This window comes from Gallinula chloropus (assembly GCF_964237585.1).
Source record: "Gallinula chloropus genome assembly, chromosome: 18".
In the NCBI taxonomy this organism is placed as follows: Eukaryota; Metazoa; Chordata; class Aves; order Gruiformes; family Rallidae; genus Gallinula; species Gallinula chloropus.
The window spans coordinates 2,501-23,880 of record NC_140103.1 but is presented as its reverse complement, the minus strand read 5'-3'; positions in this window follow the sequence as shown (position 1 = coordinate 23,880).

The following is a 21,380-nucleotide window of genomic DNA, read 5'->3' as shown; positions in this document are numbered from 1 at the left end:
GCAAAGCCCCTTAATCTTTGCGCACGAAGCCCCGGACGAAGATGCAGGACACGTGAGTATAGGCCAGTCTGTCGTTCGGTTGGGGCTAGGATTCCCAGGGCGGGAGAGGATGCACCCCGAGAGGTGGGTAAGAGTACCGACCCCGGAAGATGGGACAGAGGAAAAGCAGGCCCACTGTCACTATGGGTGGGGGAGATCCTGTGAATCTTTCCCCAGTACCCCCGAGTAGTCCATTGGGACTGATGATTCAGTACCGGGATGCTTACCCTTCTAGGCGGGGTAAGAGTAAAGTAAGGATGATACATTAATGTATGGAAGTCTGGGCAGCACAACCCATAAGGGGTGAATCTGTTCACTGGCCCAGGTTTGGTTCCTTTGAGGACTGGGTATGTCAAGCTCTAAATTTGTGTGTAAAAGAAAAGGAACCCTTTAGTTTAGAAGAAAGTGAATATGCAGCCCTTTGGATAATTTCTGATACAAGGGCAAATTTATATGCTTTAAGTGAAAGAGAACCCCTTACAAGAAGTGGCAATGGGGGGATGAGAAAATGTTTAAAGAAGACTAGGGGTGTCAAGAACTTTATTTTCTGGGGATAAGGAGTAAGACAGAGCCCCTGGTAAAACTGAAAGTATGTCCCCAGCAGTAAGAAATTGAGTTCCTCGTGGACTCAGGGACGGAAAGATCCACCATCCAAAGTTTACCCCCGGGGATGTAAAATTTCCTCGGAGACAGTACAGGTAATTGGCGCTAAAGGGGAACCCTTTGCGATACCCGTGGTCAAGGAAATATTATTTGAAAGCAACTCCAAAATTAGCTTAGAGTCATTGTTGCTGGTGCCTGAAGCCGACTATAATTTATTGAGATGAGACTTAATGGTTAAACTAGGACTTTCTTTGGAAATAAAAAAAAAAAAAACCACAAAAAATCCCCAATTACGAGTTAAATTATTCTCCCTTAAAGTCGAAGACGAAAAGCAAATTAACCCCGAGGTATGGTATACCCCAGAGACCACGGGAAGATTAAATATTAAACCTTTTGTGATTGTGATTAAGGACCCTGAGGTCCCGGTACAAATTAAACAATGCCCACTACCTGAGGAGGGTAGGAAGGGATTGAAACCAGAAATTAAAAGACTAACAGCTTTTACGGGAATATGAGCCGGGCCAAGGAGTAACCCTCGTCCAGTATGTGGACGACTTGTTGTTGGCCTGAGAAGATGAGGAAACAATTAGACGGGAGAGTATTAAACTTTTAAACTTTTTAGGTTTACAGGGTTTAAAGGTGTTTAAGCAAAAATTACAGTCTGTAGAAGTAGTAGTAAAGTACCTAGGGCACAGACTCAGTAAAGGAACTAAGAAATTGGATCGTGAAAGGGTTAATGGAATACTCTCTATGCCTCTGCCCAGAAATAAACGACAAGTGTAACAATTATTGGGACTTTTTGGGTATTGTAGGCAATGGGTTGAGAATTGTAGTGGAAAAGCAAAATTTTTATATGCTAAATTATCTCACGATGGGTTGCTAAAGTGGACTCCAGAGGATGGAGAAAAATTGGAAACACTTAAGAGGGAATTGACAAATGCCCCCATGCTCAGTTTACCGGACTTGCAGAGACCCTTTTTCTTATTTGTTAATACAGAGGGAGGTGTCGCATACGGGGTATTGGCTCAGGAGTGGGCAGGAAGCAAAAACCTATAGCCTATCAAACTATTAGACACAATTAGTAGGGGATGGCCCACTTGTCTGCAAATAATAGCAGCCACGGCACTATTGGTTGAGGAAGTTCTCAAAATTACCTTTGGAGGAGAGTTGAAAGTAATCTCCCCACGTAACATCAGGGGAGTATTACAACAAAAAAGGTGGACAAATGGATATTAATTGCTTCTCCAAAGTTGTCTGTAGAAACTACCTCTCTGCAGAATCCGGCTCAATTTTTATATCTTGAGCCTTATTCACAGACTCAAAATATGCTTTTGGAATAGCTTATACATTTAGAAGATTTGGGAATAGAGAGGGTTAACAAATTTACAAGGAAAAGACTAATCCATCAAGAGCTTACAAGCCATAAGGGGCCTTAAGAAAATTGCTGTGGTACGCTTGAGGGGACACCAGAAAGGGTTAACCCCGCAAATAAGAGCAAATAATTTAGCTGACCAAGAAGCTAAAAGAGCTGCTTTACTAATTCTGGAGACTAGGGACACAGATATATCGGATAAGAGGCAGAAAGAACTAAATCCACAGGTACCGAAATTCACACCACAGGAGTAAGAAAAACTAATAAAGATGGGAATACAAAAGAATAGTTCAGGAACCTGAGAATTACCTGACAGCCGAGAGGTTTTTCCTAAAACAATGGCCCTCAGAATTTTACAAAGAATACACAGCAGTACACACTGGGGCACTCAAACCTTAGTTGACCAATTTGTAATTAAGTACATGTGCATTGGTTTATATGATCTGGCTAGGCAAATTTTAAGGGGATGTATACCGCGTCAAAGGGTCAATAGACAATATCTAAGAAAAATAAAGCATCTGAATTCTGTAGTTTCACAAAATGTTTTAACTAGTATTTTTAACAGTACTGCTGCCTACAACAATAGTTTTCCTCCTCCCAGGCACTGTGCCCCTCCCCTGTGCTGGCATCTTGCTGGTGCCAGTGTATCTGCAGGGTGGACTTGGCCAGGGAGATCACAGAGTTACAGCCGCGTGGTGGTGTGCTGACTTAGCAGGCAGCTCAGCTGCTTCCCCTGGCCGGTTCACCAAGCAAGCATGGAAGCTGCTTGCACTGGCTGGAGGGAAGCACAAGATGCATATGGAAAAAGCAGGAGGAAGAATCCTGGCCCATAGACCCTTTTCTAATACACAAATTGATTTTACCGATTCGACAACACGAACCACGGCCTGGGTGGAGGTTAAAATATTATTAGAAAAAAAAAATTAATTACTCCCCGATGTGGGATTGTTGAAACTGTAGATTTTGGAATTGAGTGACAACACCACGCACCATGGCACCCACAAAGTTCTGTCAGAGTTGAAAGAATGAATGGAGAAATTAAAAAACAATTAACAAAATTAAAATTGGAAACAGGGATGTCCTGGATTAGGTGTTTACCATTGGCTCTATTAAATATCTAAATGCAGCCGAGAACTGATGTGGGTGTTTCTCCCTTTGAAATGTTATATGGGATGTCATATGACATGAGTAACCCGGGGAATCATCCGCGATTGGAGGATTCCCTAGTAGAGGCTTACAAAACACAACTAATGGCAGGAAGAAAGGAGTTAATAAGAAAAGGAATATTGGCACAACCCCCCCCCCCCCCCTTGGATATGGCGATACACAAGATACAACTGGGTGACAAAGTCCCGATAAAGACTTGGAAAGAAACTTCTTTAACACCTCAAAGGGAGGGATCTTTTCTTGTCTTTCTTACAACAGATACAGCCATTAGGACTGCTGAGTGTGGATGGACACATGCCAGTCGAGTGAAGGGACCTATTTCGGATTCAACATTGCAAGAGCCATCCTGGAAGGTCACCAATTCCCCTGGAAGTCTCAGAATGACCCTAAAGAGATCTTAAACACCGATGCTCTTATACAGATAAGTGATGAAGGAGAAACTTGTAACTCTAAGTGTGTAAAAACTTTACAGTTAAGTGTGGAGTCAAACGTTGTAATTGTTATCCTTTTGTGTGTTTTATTTGTAAAATCTGCCAAGGACGGTGGTGGTCTCATTGTTAGGAAGGAACCCCTCCTAGGGGAATTTATGGGAATAATTACACAGAAAAATTGAAATTGACACAAGAAATATTTGAGTATAAAACAGCTTAAGGGGAAATTGAAAAATGGTCACCACAGTGGTAGAATATATATAGGTTACCAGAATATTATTGTTTCCACCCAAACGAGCCCGTTCCTCTTTCAATAACTATTGTCCAGGTGTGTTGCCGGAGAGACCTAAGTGGAGTATGGTGCAGCTCCCCAGAGTAAAACGAATAACTGGGAGAAATTCAAACGAAGGTGCGCTAAGCAAAAAATCTCGGAGCCTCCTGAAGAATACCCCTGCTGCCGGGAAGATGGAACACCCCGTGACTCAAAGCAACCGAGCCGACGGGCGAGGCAGAGGTGTAAAAAACCGTGGAGGACGGAACCCCGAGATTAGAGTAACGCGCAAGCCTCGGAGGAGCTGCCCTAGTGCCAATCCCGGCTTAACACTGCCTCAGGAACACACCCACCTAGGAAAAGAAAAAGGGGGGCTAGAGGGCAATAAATAGGATCAAGAAAAACCTTGTAGGAAATCGGAATAGCACCACCCATCCTGGCTGATTATTTTAATTATTGTATGTATCTGGGAGCAATTAATTAGACCATGTCAAGGACCCTTGTTAGGTGGGAGGATTCAAAGGTCCTTAAAGTTAATGTTAACGGAAAAATCCCTAAGATCACGACCTGAGGTGGTGTTACAGAAATGGAGAGGTTTAGATCTCCTATTTTTAAAACAAGGCGGACTTTGTGTAGCCTTAGGAGAAGAATGCTGTATTTATGCAGATCATACCGGCATTGTTAGAGATACTGTGGCTAAACTTAGGGAAGGGTTGGAAAAGAGAGGACGAGAAAGAGAATCTCAACAAGGCTGGTATGAATCATGGTTTAACTCTTCCCCCGGTTGACTAAAACTCTTATACTAAGCCACCGAGAATTACAATGGTTTACTGAACAAAATGGTGATAAAAAGGGGGGATTGTGATAGATGTAAACCACATGTACCTTGAAACAGGTCGTAACGTTCTGATTTTGTAAAAATGATTGTGTAACGTATATTGTTAGTTGCTAACGAAGCATAGAACTGAGTTATAGGTAACTTAGAAGTGGAAACCATAGAAATTAAGGAGCCAATGAATGAGCTTGCTGATAAAGATGACCAAATATGGGAGAGGGGTCAACTAAGGGACAAGTGAGGAAGAGGAGCAACTTCATCCCATCGACCACCAGGAGGTAAAAGACGACCCCCTAACAACAACTGGCGCATGTGCAGAAGAAGCCTCAGTGAAACAATCGGGACCCGGAACTAAAGGACTATAAAAACCTGAATTCGGAAAGGGACAGTGCGTGCCGTTGGTAGAGCTGAGACGCTCTGGCCGCCCAGCGCTGTTTGCTTAATTGCTGCCTGCTAAATTAATAGAATTCAGTTTGTAACTGAATTAACTGTTTTCCAACTGGTGACTGGGAAACCCACAATCACAAGGGTCAAATGTCATCAGGTCACAAGTCAGGGTCTAAAGTAACTGTCAAAGGTTAGCTTAGAAGGCCAAAGGTCAGGGTCGCTGGCCAAAGGTCCCCCAAAAAGCAGTGACCTAGTGCCTTGGGCTCCCGCTGGTTTTTTTGTTCTGGCCTGTGCATCACTGTAAATGGTCCCCCTGGAAACAGTGAATCAGTGACTTTGTTTCTACGCTCTTTTGGTTCCTGCCTGTCTGTCACAACAGTCTACCCAGAAACAGTGGCTATGTTATTTTGACTATTAATTTCCTTCTCCCTTTCTCTCTTTCTCTCTTTCTCTCTCTTTGGACTCCAGTTCCTATTTTGGCATTCCACAGTCAGTCCTCTAGCCTCTTGGTATTTCTGTCCCCTCTGTCTCTGGTTCTGTGCGCCTGTCATTGGTGAGCATAGAAAGTCATCACCGATAGATTTATTTCTCCATCTTTATTGATTCTGTTCCCTGCCCTTCATTTTGGGTTTTTCCCCCCGTCTACCTAGGATTTGATAAATTTGCTATACTGCAGCCTGTTGCTACCTTTTTCTTTCCCCGTGTCAGTTTGTATGGCTCGTTGTCTCTCTTTAGTCCTCTCTCTGTACTGCGTTAGCTGTGCTCTGTTTTCTTTCTCCTTCCCTCTGTCTCCATTTCAGACTCTCTGTCTTTCAGCTCTGCTTCTCTGCCCAGTCACCTACCATTGTTTTCTCTGTCTCTCTAATTTTCTATTTCTCTATCTCTCTGTGGCCTCAGAAGATTTCAGGTCAGGAACATCTTTCAGTTCTGACACCTGTAGATCCAGAGTTATCACTGCCTTGGGTTCAGCAGAGAAATTGTCTTTGCCCAGGGCCAATCGCCCCCACACAACCCGCTCACCCTTGGGCACAGAGGAACAATCGGTGGGTTTATAAATTAAAATGGTAGTTCATAGGGTCAAAAAGCTCATTTGATGAATAAAACAGTGTTTAAAAAATGTGTTTTACACCATAGAAATAGCAGTTTGTAGGACTAAAAGCATTTTATATCTAGAAATTAAATGGCGGGTTTGTAGGGAAAAATAGAGCATTTTTTAGAATAAGTTGGGGTTTTATAGAAAAGCAGCATAGTGCTTTTACAGAATAAAGCAGTGGTTCTGTATGATAAAAATTTGGTTTCCTAGATTAAAAATGGTGCTTAAGGGAATTTTAAATTTTTTTCCCCTCCCCATAATAAAATGGAGTTTTCCAGGCTGAAATAGCCTCATGTTCCTCCAAGGACCGATTGTACGCTCTTCCCAAGGTTTTCCGCTTACCCAGGGCTTCTGGTAGAAGCATGGCAATACAGGTGGCATCACGAGATGCAAAGTATAACTGTCTAACGTTTTGGCTCTTTTGGTACCTAGGTAAAGTACATAGGCTCTAACAGTAGTATTTTTACAGTTTATAAGTAGCCATTTTCCTACCAAGCTTCACTTGATATCTATCTTTTTCTATCTACATGCTAGAAAACTTAAAATCTACTTACATACCAGTACAAGAGATGCAGCCGCAGTAGGAATCGGGATCGTTGTTTTCAGTGAGAGTCGCTTTCTCCATTCAGCACCCAGCGTCCTACAAAGCTAACTCCAGTTCCTTCGGTGCCTTTATATCTTCTGCAGCCACTGCTTAACAACTCAGATCAGAAGAGCAGCACCTCCTCCTCCAGCTGCTTTTAACCATTCTGCAGGCAAGACCCGCCCCTTTCCCAGAGGACTGTGGGAAGGGCAGTGGGTGGGGCCAGGGGTACATAAACCACCGGTCTTCGCTTAGGCCATGCATTCTCCTGCTGGCTTCCATTTAGCAGATGGAGCTTAGTTGTCAGCTTGGCTTTTTGAGAAGATGCATCTGAGGTAAGAGCTTAAGGAGTACTCAATGTTAAGTAGCATGTATATAATAGAATATGTACTTATAAATAGGTTTGGTTTTGGTTTTTTTCATTGATTATTTATTGTATGTTTAGGGGTTTGTAAGATAACACTATATGGTTATTTATTAGTCATTGTTTCTAAGTGTGTGGTCTTTTACATGTGTTCCTGACCATACCGAAGATAGAACCTCACCTTTTAATACCCAGTTTTTCCTTGTAATGAGTAAATTGTGAGTATCGCTTCTCCTAACAGGCACAATGATGAGATTAAATGGGGGCAGGCAAGGAAAGTCTTATGTCTGCCTATAGAGGTTTAGCCTTTCCCAATAGAGTAACAGGGATCAAATAGGTAGTATTTTCCCAGTTCCAGGAGAGCTCATGGCTTTTCTAGCGGTTTTCAGTGGACTGTGGTTTTTCTAGCTCATTTGGAGGTCGCAGCAGGCCCCTCATGGACTATAAGCATTACCTCTGTGTTAAGGCAGAGTAGAGAATGTTTTTAGCAAGAATCCTTTTCTCCTTTCAGCATTGATTCTCTGATTAAACAACTTGGGTCACAAGAGCCACACCTGCTCCCTCAGCTGCTTTTAATCCCTCTGCAGGCAGCATCATCCCCTTTCCCAGGCCACTGTGGGAAGGGCAGTGGGTGGAGCCTGGGGTATATAAGGCACCTGCCTTGCCTTTGGCAGCTCATTCTACTCTCTGTCTCCTGTCATAGTGTTCTGGTTTTCATTCTGCAGCTGAAGCATTGGAGTTGCTGCTGTTGTCTTGGTTCGTGCATTCAAGGTAAGTGTTTTGCAACTAGCTAAGTGTGGCCAGTGTCTACCTAGTCAAATGTACTTATTGATGAAGCTTGACTTGCGTTTAGTTTGTGTCTTTTGTGTTGCCTTTGCCAGGGCAACTCAATCCTATCAGGTTAGCTGTCGGTCTTTTGCTTCTGGGTGCACAGCATTTTACCGGCGTTCCTGACCTTGCACAAGATGGACTGTTGGGGTTTTATTTCACCAGCTTTGCTCTTCAAACTGTAAGCCATTAGCACCACTTCTGTTACTAGGTCTGATGATAAGCTTATCCAGCTAGGGCTTGAGTAAGCTTCTTGCTTGCGTATAGGCTTTTAGCATTTCCTAATAAAGTCATGGGTATCAAAGGCAACTCTCTTCCGGGTTACGGGACAGTTTATGGCTTTTCTTCATTGTTCTCAGAACTGTAATCCTTTTAGAACCAGCGCAGTTTGCAGCAGGTCCTTTGTTGGCTATAAGTATTGGGACTTGATTTCTCCTACGGCATGTTACTGGCTTTAGACTTTGGTGGAAGGCGTTGTACGCAATACCCGAAGCGTGGCTCCATTGAGCAGATCCTATCAGTGAAGGTCTAACTGCTGTTTCTTATGTTTTACAGGTGGCACCTGAGGGTCGCCTCCAGTGTGCATCTCCGTTTCTCTCAAGAATGGATTTGGGATCCCTGGACTTTTCAATGCTAAGTCGAGGGAGTAGGAGAAAAGGGCAAGATGGGGAGCGGCGGTGGAGAGGGTGCCTGCGTTGCGGGGGAGTTATTAGGCAAACCTTGTTTATTTTATAGCCCCGGCACGAACCTCGGCGCAGGCACCTGTAAGTGGCGGAGGCTGCGAGCGATCGGTCAGGTAAGGGAATGGGAGATGGGAACAGGTTTTGGGCGGTCTCTTGGCATGTGGCCTTCTGCTTTGTTACGTGCGGGCCCCATAGAGAGCATCGTTGGGACATAGCCACGTGTCTGAGCGCACTGAGAAGGTGAAGCGGTTGTCGTCTGTGTTGATGTCTAACACCGAAGCGTCACATGGCAGGTAGATGGAGCGTTTGGCTCTGATTTTTGCAGATGCTGCGCAGCCACCTTGCGCCATGTGCCTCTGTATTGGGGTGGTCTAAGGGATAGCGTTCCTCTGTATTGCGCTTGCCTTGCGCCATGTGCCTATGTATTGGGGTGCTATAATGCATAGTGTGTCTCTATTGCCTTCACCTTGCGCCGTCTGCCTCTGTATTACGCTTGTTGTGCGCCGTCTGCCTCTGTATTACGCTTGTCGTGTGCTGTGTGAGATGGGAATTTCCTAAATGGAGGCGAGAGGTCTGGAATGGTGCGGTAAGGAGTTGGCATCGGGGGACTTGCTTAGTAGACACGGGGGCCAGATGCGATGCATACGGACGCAGCGACAGAGGAGTCAAGGGGAAGACCCCAAGCAGGTAGGTCGGCCAGTGGCATTAGCGTGATGAAATGATCAGCGGCTCTATGCCACGTTTAAGATTCGTGTGTGTGTTTCTCTTTTGAAGGTGCGAAGCAAGGAGGAGAGCGGGCCGTTTCCAGGAAAGGCGACTCGGGCCAGGCGAGCCATTCCTAATGGGCCAGTGTTGTGTTGCACGTGAGTGTTACAGGCATCCCTTGTTTGTGTGTTTATAGGCCAGGCCTGAGCGTCTGCGCAGCTACCAGTAAATGGCATGGGCCAGGTGAGCGATTTGTTAAGGTATGGTAATGGAAGGTGGGAACCTGTTTCTTTTTCAGGCCCCGGAGGCGGTGGTGGGACATGGCCATGGCACACAGAGAAGGTGAGGCGGCCGTTACCTGTGGCGGTAACCATGGCCCCTCGTGGACTGTAAGCATTAGCCCTTTATTTCACAGGCCCGTAGCAGAGCCCGCAGTTCAGTGGAAGACCAAACATAGCACTTGCTTGCAAAAGATGAGGTATGCCCCGCAAGTGCGGCTTCTGGGGAACTGTGCATACTGGGGAGCGGGGAGCAAGGGGGGTAGATATTGAATGAAGTTGAGCCTGGGAGGGAGGGAGGCTTCCCATGGAGACCTGAGGAATCGGTAAACTGTCGGTCTGCATCCGGGTGACTCTCTCAATGCTCTTTGCAGATGCAGCGGGATGAGCGGAGCGCCCTAAGAAAGCAGGTCAGCGTATGTTACGCACGGTAAGATGCCACCGCTGGCTCTCTGACTAGCTTATCCGTTTGGGTCTGTAATTTTTTGTCTGAAGTCTCAAACTGCCAAGCAAAGCCAGATGTCAGCACCGGCGGTGACCTCGGCCAGGTGAGCTGAGAGTAGCGGGCTAAAGCAGCGATCGCTTTTTCAGGGGTGACTGTGCCTGTGAAGTTCTAACCATCTCTTTTTGCTTTACAGGAGCTACCCGAGGCTTGACACAGCAAAGCGTCCCAGTAAGCAGACATGCAGTAGATGTTTTACCCTGTCAAGAAAGGATGTTGGATCTCTGGACTCCTCAAAGCTAAGTAGAAGGAACTGGATAAGAGGGCAAAAATGGGAGGGGTGTGTAGGAGGCTGGGTAAGGCTGCATGGGGAGGAGCAGGTCAATTGTCAGCACAATGCCAGGGTGTGCCGGGCAGGGCAGCTCCAGCCCGTGTCTGTCTGTCCGCTTGTGGTTTGGTGTGTCTTCTGTGTCTTAGTCCCTCTCTGGGTGTCAGCATCCTCTTTGCGCTCAAAGGGGCACAGCGTGCCTCTCGGGCATAGTCTCTAGGGTCTCGGATGCCCACGCTCGCTGATCAGCATAGCGCCCACGGGGCTCTTCTTGCTTTGCCTGGCAGGGTCACGGCACGGTTTGCCCTTGCATCTTGGAAGTTTCCGGCCGGTCCTCTCTTAGGGCATCATCACAGGCTCTGGCGGGAGCTCTGTTCTCTGGTCACCTATTTTCACATCCCAAGGCTTTTTCCTTGCATCTTTCCATCGTTAGGTCTTGAAGATGGTCTTCTTGAGCATCCGTCATCACAATTTTGACAGTAAGTCCTTCCAACGAGCCGTTCCAGTCCCCTCTCTTCTGAGGTTGCCATAGAGCTTCCGCCCGTCCGCTCTCAGTGGCGTAGTTTGACAGCTGCCTGTACAGGAGCCCTTCTTGCTGACAGTGTTTGGCCATCTTGGAGTCACATCGTCCACAGAGTTCTGTGTTGTGTCATTCTGTGCATGTTTGGCTGGGAGCTGCTCTGCCCGGGGCTGTGGAGATGGGGTGACATGGCACAGCAGTAAGAGTCCAGGGTTAGCGTGCAGGATTCTGCCCGGGAGGCCTTGGTAAAGGCGGTACCGTCAGCAGGGTGTGGAGTCTGTCCTTTCTGTCCCATTCCTGGGAGATGATGGGAGCTGTCTGGGTGGGGCCCTTCAGCGTTGGAAGAAGCAGATGGGATTTTGCAGGGCTGTAAGGCTGTGGGGCTCTGAGGTATGCCGGCTGGGTTTTTTTTCTGTTTGTGTTTTAATGGCTGCTTGCAGTTAGACTCCAGATAGGGTTCCTAAATGGAAGCGAGAGGTCTGCAATGGTGCAGCAATGAGTTGGCATCATGGAGACTTGCTTAATAAATTGTTGGGTTTTTCAGACGGGGCCTGAGGCGATGCATACCGATGCAGCGACAGAGGAGTCGAGGGGAAGACCCCAAGGAGGTAGGTCGGCCAGTGGTGTCGGCGTGATGAAATGGTGTGCTGCTCTGTGCCACCTTTAAGATTTTTTGTGTTTGTGGCTGTTTCCCTTTTGAAGGCGCGAAGCGAGGAGGAAAGCAATCCATTTCCAGGGAAGGCGACTCAGGCCAGGCGAGCCATTTCTAGCAGGCCAGTGTTGCGTTGCAGGTGAGTTATAAGCATCCCTTGTTTATTTTATAGCCCCGGCACGAACCTTGACGCAGGCACCTGTAAATAGTGGAGGCTGCGAGCAATCGGTCAGGTAAGGGAATGGGAGATGGGAACAGGTTTTGGGCAGTCTCTTGGCATGTGGCCTTCTGCTTTGTTTCTTGCAGACCCCATGGAGAGCTTCATTGGGATATAGCCACGTGTCTGAGCGCACTGAGAAGGTGAAGCGGTTGTCGTCTGTGTTGATATCTAACACCGAAGCATCACATGGCAGGTAGATAGAACGTTTGGCTCTGATTTTGCAGATGCTGCGCGGCCACCTTGCGCAGTGTCCCTCTGTATAAGGGTGGTCTAAGGGATAGCATTCCTCTGTATTGCGCTTGCCTTGTGCCATGTGCCTCTAATGGGGTGGCATAATGCATAGTGTGCCTCTGTATTATGCGTTCAGCTTATGCTGACTGCCTCTGTATTATGCCTTCAGGTTGTGCAGTGTGAGACAGGGGTTCTTAAATGGAAGTGAGAGGTCCGGAATGGTGCAGCAATGAGTTGGCATTGGGGGGCTTCCTTAATAAATTGTTGGGTTTTTCAGATGGGGCCAGAAGCGGTGTATACCGATGCAGCAACAGAGGAGTCGAGGGGAAGACCCAAGGAGGTAGGTTGGCCTGTGGTGTGGGCATGATGAAATGGTCAACGGCTCTGTTTCACCTTCAAGATTTGTGTGTGTGGCTGTTTTTTGCAGGTGTGAAGCAAGGAGAGCGGGCCATTTCCAGGGAAGGCAACTTGGGCCAGGTGAGCCATTCCTAGCAGGCCAGTGTTACGGGGCATCCCCCGTCTGAGTGTTACGGGGCATCCCCCGTCTGAGTGTTACGGGCCAGGTCTGAGCCTTGGTGCAGCCACCAGAAAATGGTGTAGGCCAGGTGAGGGAATTGTTAGATAAGGTAATGGAAGGTGGGAACTTGTTTCTTTTTCAGGCCCCGGAGGCAGTGGTGGGACATGGCCATGGCACACAGAGAAGGTGAGGCGGCCGTTACCTGTGGTAGTAACCATGGCCCCTCATGGACTGTAAGCATTAGCCCTTTATTTCACAGGCCCGTAGCAGAGCCCGCAGTTCAGTGGAAGACCAAACATAGCACTTGCTTGCAAAAGATGAGGTATGCCCCGCAAGTGCGGCTTCTGGGGAACTGTGCATACTGGGGAGCGGGGAGCAAGGGGGGTAGATATTGAATGAAGTTGAGCCTGGGAGGGAGAGAGGCTTCCCATGGAGACCTGAGGAATCGGTAAACTGTCGGTCTGCATCCGGGTGACTCTCTCAATGCTCTTTGCAGATGCAGCGGGATGAGCGGAGCGCCCTAAGAAAGCAGGTCAGCATATGTTACGCATGGTAAGATGCCACCGCTGGCTGTCTGACTAGCTTATCTGTTTGGGTCTGTAATTTTTTTGTCCGAATTCTCAAACTGCCAAGTGAAGCCAGATGTCAGCACTGGCGGTGACCTCGGCCAGGTGAACTGAGAGTAGCGGGCTAAAGCAGCGATCGCTTTTTCAGGGGTGACTGTGCCTGTGAAGTTCTAACCATCTCTTTTTGCTTTACAGGAGCTACCCGAGGCTTGACACAGCAAAGCGTCCCAGTAAGCAGACATGCAGTAGATGTTTTACCCTGTCAAGAAAGGATTTTGGATCTCCGGACCCTTCAAAGCTAAGTAGAAGGAACTGGATAAGAGGGCAAAAATGGGAGGGGTGTGTAGGAGGCTGGGTAAGGCTGCATGGGGAGGAGCAGGTCCATTGTCAGCACAATGCCAGGGTGTGCCGGGCAGGGCAGCTCCAGCCCGTGTCTGTCTGTCCGCTTGTTGTTTGGTGTGTCTTCTGTGTCTTAGTCCCTCTCTGGGTGTCAGCATCCTCTTTGCGCTCAAAGGGGCACAGCGTGCCTCTCGGGCATAGTCTCTAGGGTCTCGGATGCCCACGCTCGCTGATCAGCATAGCGCCCACGGGGCTCTTCTTGCTTTGCCTGGCAGGGTCACGGCACGGTTTGCCCTTGCATCTTGGAAGTTTCTGGCCGGTCCTCTCTTAGGGCATCATCACAGGCTCTGGCGGGAGCTCTGTTCTCCGGTCACCTATTTTCACGTCCTGAGGCTTTTTCCTTGCATCTTTCCAATTGTTAGGTCTTGAAGATGGTCGTCTTGTGCATCTGTCATCACAATTTTGAATGGCTCACTGGAAGGACTTACTGTCCAGTCCCCCTTCTTCTGAGGTTGCCATAGAGCTTCCTCCCATCCGCTCTCAGTGGCGTAGTTTGACAGTTGCCTGTACAGGAGCCCTTCTTGCGGACAGTGTTTGGCCATCTTGGAGTCGCATCGTCCACAGAGTTCTGTGTTGTGTCATTCTGTGCATGTTTGGCTGGGAGCTGCTCTGCCCGGGGCTGTGGAGGTGGGGTGACATGGCACAGCAGTAAGAGTCCAGGGTTAGCGTGCAGGATTCTGCCCGGGAGGCCTTGGTAAAGGCGGTACCGTCAGCAGGGTGTGCAGTCTGTCCTTTCCATCCTGTTCCTGGGAGATGATGGGAGCTGTCTGGGTGGGGCCCTTCAGCGTTGGAAGAAGCAGATGGGATTTTGCAGGGGTGTAAGGCTGTGGGGCTCTGAGGTATGCAGTTAGACTCCAGATAGTGTTCCTAAAAGGAAGTGAGAGGTCTGGAATGGTGCAGCAATGAGTTGTCATCAGGGTGACTTGCTTAATAAACTTTTTGGTTTTTCAGATGGGGCCAGAGGCGATGCATAGCGATGTAGTCATGGAGTTCTCATCTGGAAGACCCCAAGGAGGTTGGTCAGCCAGTGGTGTTGGCGTGATGAAATGGTTGAGCAGCTCTGTGCCACCTTTAAGTTTTGTGTGTGTGGCTGTTTCTCTTTTGAAGGTGCGAAACGAGGAGGAAAGGGGGCCGTTTCCAGGCAAGGTGACTCGGGCCAGGTGAGCCATTCCTAGAGGGCCAGTGTTGCTTTATAGGTAAGTGTTACAGGCATGCCTTGTTTGTGAGGGCTAGGCCAGGCCTGAGCCTCTGCGCAGCTGCCAATAAATGGCATGGGCCAGCTCAGTGGTTATGTTAACATAATGTAATGGAAGGTGGGAACCGGTTTGTTTTCAGGCTGTGGAGGTGGTGGCAGGACATGGCCATGGCACACAGAGGTGGTGGGGCAGGTGTTATCTGTGTTGGTGCCTAATACCATGGCAGGCAGGTGGAGCCCTTGTCTCTCTGTTCCTGCAGGTGCGGCCCGGCCACCTTGGGAAGTGGAGGGGCAGTGGAGGTGAGCTGGAATAATAGCTGGGTGCTGGGTATGAGGTGATTGTGGGAGCAGTGATTTCTCACCAGGGTAAGAGTAATTTTGCATCTCTTGGGGTGGTAGGTACCACATGCCATGACCACCACCATGTCTCTCTTTGGATTGACTGGGTCAGTGGAATGCCACAAACAGGGTGTTCTGGTTAGAATTGACAGTTGTTATCCACAGCATCTGTTGTGTCTCGCACCTTACAGCCACTGGCTAAGTTGCAGCTCTCCGTTCTCCACCCTCAGCGAGCATCATCACGTCGGAGCCTCGCCGCTTTGTCATGAAGCCCTTTGACCAGCTGTCGGCTTGATAGTGTTGCGTCTTCTGGATTGTATTGCCTAGTACGGTTCTGTCTTGGGGTGGTGTCTCATGCCGTGTGACTCTGTAACGGGATGCTGTAATCTGTAGCATTGTCATGTCTGGGGATGCTGTCTCGCGCCGTCTGCCTCTGTATGCGAACCGAGTCTCACATGTCGTGTGACTCTGTAACGGGACGCTGTAATCTGTAGCATTGTCATGTCTGGGGATGCTGTCTCGCGCTGTCTGCCTCTGTATGCGAACTGAGTCTCACATGCCGTGTGACTCGGTAACGGGACGCTGTAATCTGTAGCATTGTCATGTCTGGGGATGCTGTCTCGCGCCGTCTGCCTCTGTATGCGAACCGAGTCTCACATGCCGTGTGACTCTGTAACGGGACGCTGTAATCTGTAGCATTGTCATGTCTGGGGATGCTGTCTCGCGCCGTCTGCCTCTGTATGCGAACTGAGTCTCACATGCCGTGTGACTCTGTAACGGGACGCTGTAATCTGTAGCATTGTCATGTCTGGGGATGCTGTCTCGCGCCGTCTGCCTCTGTATGCGAACCGAGTCTCACATGCCGTGTGACTCTGTAACGGGACGCTGTAATCTGTAGCATTGTCATGTCTGGGGATGCTGTCTCGCGCCGTCTGCCTCTGTATGCGAACCGAGTCTCACATGCCGTGTGACTCTGTAACGGGACGCTGTAATCTGTAGCATTGTCATGTCTGGGGATGCTGTCTCGCGCCGTCTGCCTCTGTATGCGAACTGAGTCTCACATGCCGTGTGACTCTGTAACGGGACGCTGTAATCTGTAGCATTGTCATGTTGTAAGATGCAGTGCTGCGTCACCTGGCATTGTATCTCTGTGGTGCTTTGCACTGTATCACTCTGTCTAGTTAGCATTTTGTGCCATCTGGCTTGGTCCCAGGATGGTGTAATCAATAGCACTGTTGTAGTATGGGGCTGTAAGTAGCTGTCTGGCTGTGTTTTTGGAATGTCTTGCATTGTATGACACTGTCTTGGGGTGCACTCTTGGAATGTGCAATGTCTTTGTTAGGTATGGTTTTTGCCAGGCACTAGAGGGAGGTTTGGAGTCCTGCAGTAAATTCTGCAGCAAATGTTCCTAGAGTGTAAATTTCAAAGAGCAGCAGCAGGTAGCGTGCTGTAGGTAGTGAAGTGACTTCCTAGGCTTTGGCCTTTGAGGTGTGACACTTCACTTGACTTTGATGAAGCTGTTTGAAGAGTGAGACTCTGCCAAGCATGGGTGTAGATTTGGGGCTATGGCCTTTTGTGGTGGCTGGAGGCAGAATGGCTCTGATGTAGGTGCTCATCAGTAGGGGTGGGCAGGCTGTTGGTGAGTTAGTGTGGCTAACCATGTGTGTGATGCTTTTGTTTCAGGATTGCTCAAGCAAACCTGAAACCTGCTTGGGTTTTGGCAGGCAGGGTGATGTTTTTGGAGGGCCCGGGGAACGATGTTCCCGGGTGGTGCCTCGCAGGGCAGGGGGAGCAGAATGAGTGGTGGTGTGTGTGTGGCTGCCTAACTGTGTGTGTGATGCTTTTGTTTCAGGTTTGCTCAAGCCTCAGGAATTAGATATTTTAGAATAAAAAAACCCCAGCCGGGGGATTTTTTTTTTGTTCCCCCGGCTGGGTTTTTTTTTCCCCGGTCCCGGCCGGTCTGCGAGGCGACTGTTGTCGCCTAAGTTTGGGTGCAGCCGGTGCTTGGGCAGGGGTTTTTGGCAGGCAGGGAGATGTTTTTGGAGGGCCCGGGGAACGATGTTCCCGGGTGGTGCCTCGCAGGGCAGGGGGAGCAGAATGAGTGGTGGTGTGTGTGTGGCTGCCTAACTGTGTGTGTGATGCTTTTGTTTCAGGTTTGCTCAAGCCTCAGGAATTAGATATTTTAGAATAAAAAAACCCCAGCCGGGGGATTTTTTTTTTGTTCCCCCGGCTGGGTTTTTTTTTCCCCGGTCCCGGCCGGTCTGCGAGGCGACTGTTGTCGCCTAAGTTTGGGTGCAGCCGGTGCTTGGGCAGGGGTTTTTGGCAGGCAGGGAGATGTTTTTGGAGGGCCCGGGGAACGATGTTCCCGGGTGGTGCCTCGCAGGGCAGGGGGAGCAGAATGAGTGGTGGTGTGTGTGTGGCTGCCTAACTGTGTGTGTGATGCTTTTGTTTCAGGTTTGCTCAGGCCTCAGGATTTAGATATTTTAGAATAAAAAAACCCCAGCCGGGGGATTTTTTTTTTGTTCCCCCGGCTGGGTTTTTTTTTCCCCGGTCCCGGCCGGTCTGCGAGGCGACTGTTGTCGCCTAAGTTTGGGTGCAGCCGGTGCTTGGGCTGGGGTTTTTGGCAGGCAGGGAGATGTTTTTGGAGGCCCCTGGGAACTGTGTTCCCGGGTGGTGCCTTGCAGGGCAGGGGGAGCAGAATGAGTGGTGGTGTGTGTGGCTGCCTAACTGTGTGTGTGATGCTTTTGTTTCAGGTTTGCTCAAGCCTCAGGAATTAGATATTTTAGAATAAAAAAACCCCAGCCGGGGGAATTTTTTTTTTTTGTTCCCCCGGCTGGGTTTTTTTTTCCCCGGTCCCGGCCGGTCTGCGAGGCGACTGTTGTCGCCTAAGTTTGGGTGCAGCCGGTGCTTGGGCTGGGGTTTTGGCAGGCAGGGTGATGTTTTTGGAGGCCCCTGGGAACTGTGTTCCTGAGGTGTGCTGTGCTGGTTGTGTTCTTTTGGGTTGTAGGGCTTGTGTTGTCTCAGGTAGGGTTTTATGGATTGTCATAGCTGTGACTTGTTGCAGCAAGGTCTGCTGTTTATTAAATGGTTACGGGGAGAGATTTGTGGTAGTGTTGGTGGAAGAGCGGGAAGAGATCCTATAGGGATGGCTTCAGGAGGACTGGAGTGCAGTATTGCTGGTCCTAATTGGTTTGTGACATAGGAAGCAGGTGTGAAGGATTTTGATTCATGTTGTGATTTGTACTGTAATTTGTTCTGTTAGCTTAAGTGTGGGAATAGATGCTGACAAGATGTCCTGTAGAGCAGAGCTGTTGCATGTGTCTTGGGTGCAGAAAGGAAGAGCAAGTTGGAGTTTGAAGCAAACTAAGTTTGTGTAAAGAGAACTAACGAGCCAAGTTTATAAAAAGGTAGCATGCTAACCTGTATGTGTTTGTGAGCACTGTCACCTGTAAGCAGTAATTTGTGTATAGCAAACTTTGAATATGTTCAGAGTCCTAACATAAGTCCTCAGTATGATCCTGAGAAATAAAGAGATGACATAACAAGGGGGGGTAATAAAGGATTTTTGGTCTCTGGTGTCAGTTTGTTCTTTGCCTCTCTCTGCCTGTCTTTGCCTCTGTAGGTCTGTCTTTGCCTCTGCCCCAGTCCCTGTGACTCTGCCCCCCCCTCTCTTGGTCTGACTCTGACTCTGGCCCCCCCCTCTCTTGGTCTGACTCTGACTCTGGCCCCCCTCTCTTGGTCTGACTCTGACTCTGCCCCCCCCTCTCTTGGTCTGACTCTGACTCTGCCCCCCCCTCTCTTGGTCTGACTCTGACTCTGCCCCCCCCTCTCTTGGTCTGACTCTGACTCTGCCCCCCCCTCTCTTGGTCTGACTCTGACTCTGCCCCCCCCTCTCTTGGTCTGACTCTGACTCTGCCCCCCCCTCTCTTGGTCTGTCTCTGACTCTGCCCCCCCCTCTCTTGGTCTGTCTCTGACTCTGCCCCCCTCTCTTGGTCTGTCTCTGACTCTCTTGCACTCTTTGCCTGTCTCTGACTCTCTTGCACTCTTTGTCTGTCTCTGACTCTGCCCCCACTCTCTTTGTCTGTCTCTGACTCTGCCCCCACTCTCTTTGTCTGTCTCTGACTCTGCCCCCACTCTCTTGGTCTGTCTCTGACTCTGCCCCCCTCTCTTGGTCTGTCTCTGACTCTCTTGCACTCTTTGCCTGTCTCTGACTCTCTTGCACTCTTTGCCTGTCTCTGACTCTCTTGCACTCTTTGCCTGTCTCTGACTCTGCCCCCTCTGTCTTTGTCTGTCTCTGACTCTCTTGCACTCTTTGTCTGTCTCTGACTCTCTTGCACTCTTTGTCTGTCTCTGACTCTGCCCCCTCTGTCTTTGTCTGTCTCTGACTCTCTTGCACTCTTTGTCTGTCTCTGACTCTCTTGCACTCTTTGTCTGTCTCTGACTCTGCCCCCTCTGTCTTTGTCTGTCTCTGACTCTCTTGCACTCTGTGTCTGTCTCTGACTCTCTTGCACTCTGTGTCTGTCTCTGACTCTGCCCCCTCTCTTTGTCTGTCTCTGACTCTCTTGCACTCTTTGTCTGTCTCTGCCCCCTCTCTCTTTGTCTGTCTCTGACTCTGCCCCCTCTCTCTTTGTCTGTCTCTGACTCTGCCCCCTCTCTCTTTGTCTGTCTCTGACTCTGCCCCCTCTCTCTTTGTCTGTCTCTGACTCTGCCCCCTCTCTTTGTCTGTCTCTGACTCTGCCCCCTCTCTCTTTGTCTGTCTCTGACTCTGCCCCCTCTCTCTTTGTCTGTCTCTGACTCTCTTGCACTCTTTGTCTGTCTTTGACTCTCTTGCACTCTTTGTCTGTCTTTGACTCTGCCCTCTCTCTCTTTGTCTGTCTTTGACTCTGCCCCCTCTCTCTTTGTCTGTCTTTGACTCTCTTGCACTCTTTGTCTGTCTTTGACTCTGCCCCCTCTCTCTTTGTCTGTCTCTGACTCTGCCACCTCTCTTTGTCTGTCTCTGACTCTGCCCCCTCTCTCTTTGTCTGTCTCTGACTCTGCCCCCTCTCTCTTTGTCTGTCTCTGACTCTCTTGCACTCTTTGTCTGTCTTTGACTCTCTTGCACTCTTTGTCTGTCTTTGACTCTCTTGCACTCTCTGTCTGTCTTTGACTCTGCCCCCTCTCTCTTTGTCTGTCTTTGACTCTGCCCCCTCTCTCTTTGTCTGTCTCTGACTCTGCCCCCTCTCTCTTTGTCTGTCTCTGACTCTCTTGCACTCTTTGTCTGTCTTTGACTCTGCCCCCTCTCTGTCTGTCTTTGACTCTGCCCCCTCTCTCTTTGTCTGTCTTTGACTCTGCCCCCTCTCTCTTTGTCTGTCTCTGACTCTGCCCCCTCTCTCTTTGTCTGTCTCTGACTCTGCCCCCTCTCTCTTTGTCTGTCTCTGACTCTCTTGCACTCTTTGTCTGTCTCTGACTCTCTTGCACTCTTTGTCTGTCTCTGACTCTCTTGCACTCTTTGTCTGTCTTTGACTCTGCCACCTCTCTCTTTGTCTGTCTTTGACTCTCTTGCACTCTTTGTCTGTCTTTGACTCTCTTGCACTCTTTGTCTGTCTTTGACTCTGCCCCCTCTCTGTCTGTCTTTGACTCTGCCCCCTCTCTCTTTGTCTGTCTTTGACTCTGCCCCCTCTCTCTTTGTCTGTCTTTGACTCTGCCCCCTCTCTCTTTGTCTGTCTCTGACTCTGCCCCCTCTATCTTTGTCTGTCTCTGACTCTCTTGCACTCTTTGTCTGTCTTTGACTCTCTTGCACTCTTTGTCTGTCTTTGACTCTGCCCCCTCTCTGTCTGTCTTTGACTCTGCCCCCTCTCTCTTTGTCTGTCTTTGACTCTGCCCCCTCTCTCTTTGTCTGTCTTTGACTCTGCCCCCTCTCTCTTTGTCTGTCTTTGACTCTGCCCTCTCTCTCTTTGTCTGTCTTTGACTCTGCCCCCTCTCTCTTTGTCTGTCTCTGACTCTGCCCCCTCTCTCTTTGTCTGTCTTTGACTCTGCCCCCTCTCTCTTTGTCTGTCTTTGACTCTGCCCTCTCTCTCTTTGTCTGTCTTTGACTCTGCCCCCTCTCTCTTTGTCTGTCTCTGCTCAACTCTCTTTGCCTCTGTCTGTCTCTTTGTCCAACTCTGTCTCTCTGTGCAACTGTCTTCCACTCCTCTTCAGTTCCTTCTTATTCTCTTTCTTTCTCTCACTCTCACTTTCACTTTCACTCTCACTCTCATTTTCACTCTCTTAGCAAGTCAAGCAGCAGTAGAAAATGGCATTGCACCTGGGAGGAGGAAAAAATTTAAAACACAAAAATAATTATAAAATAAAAA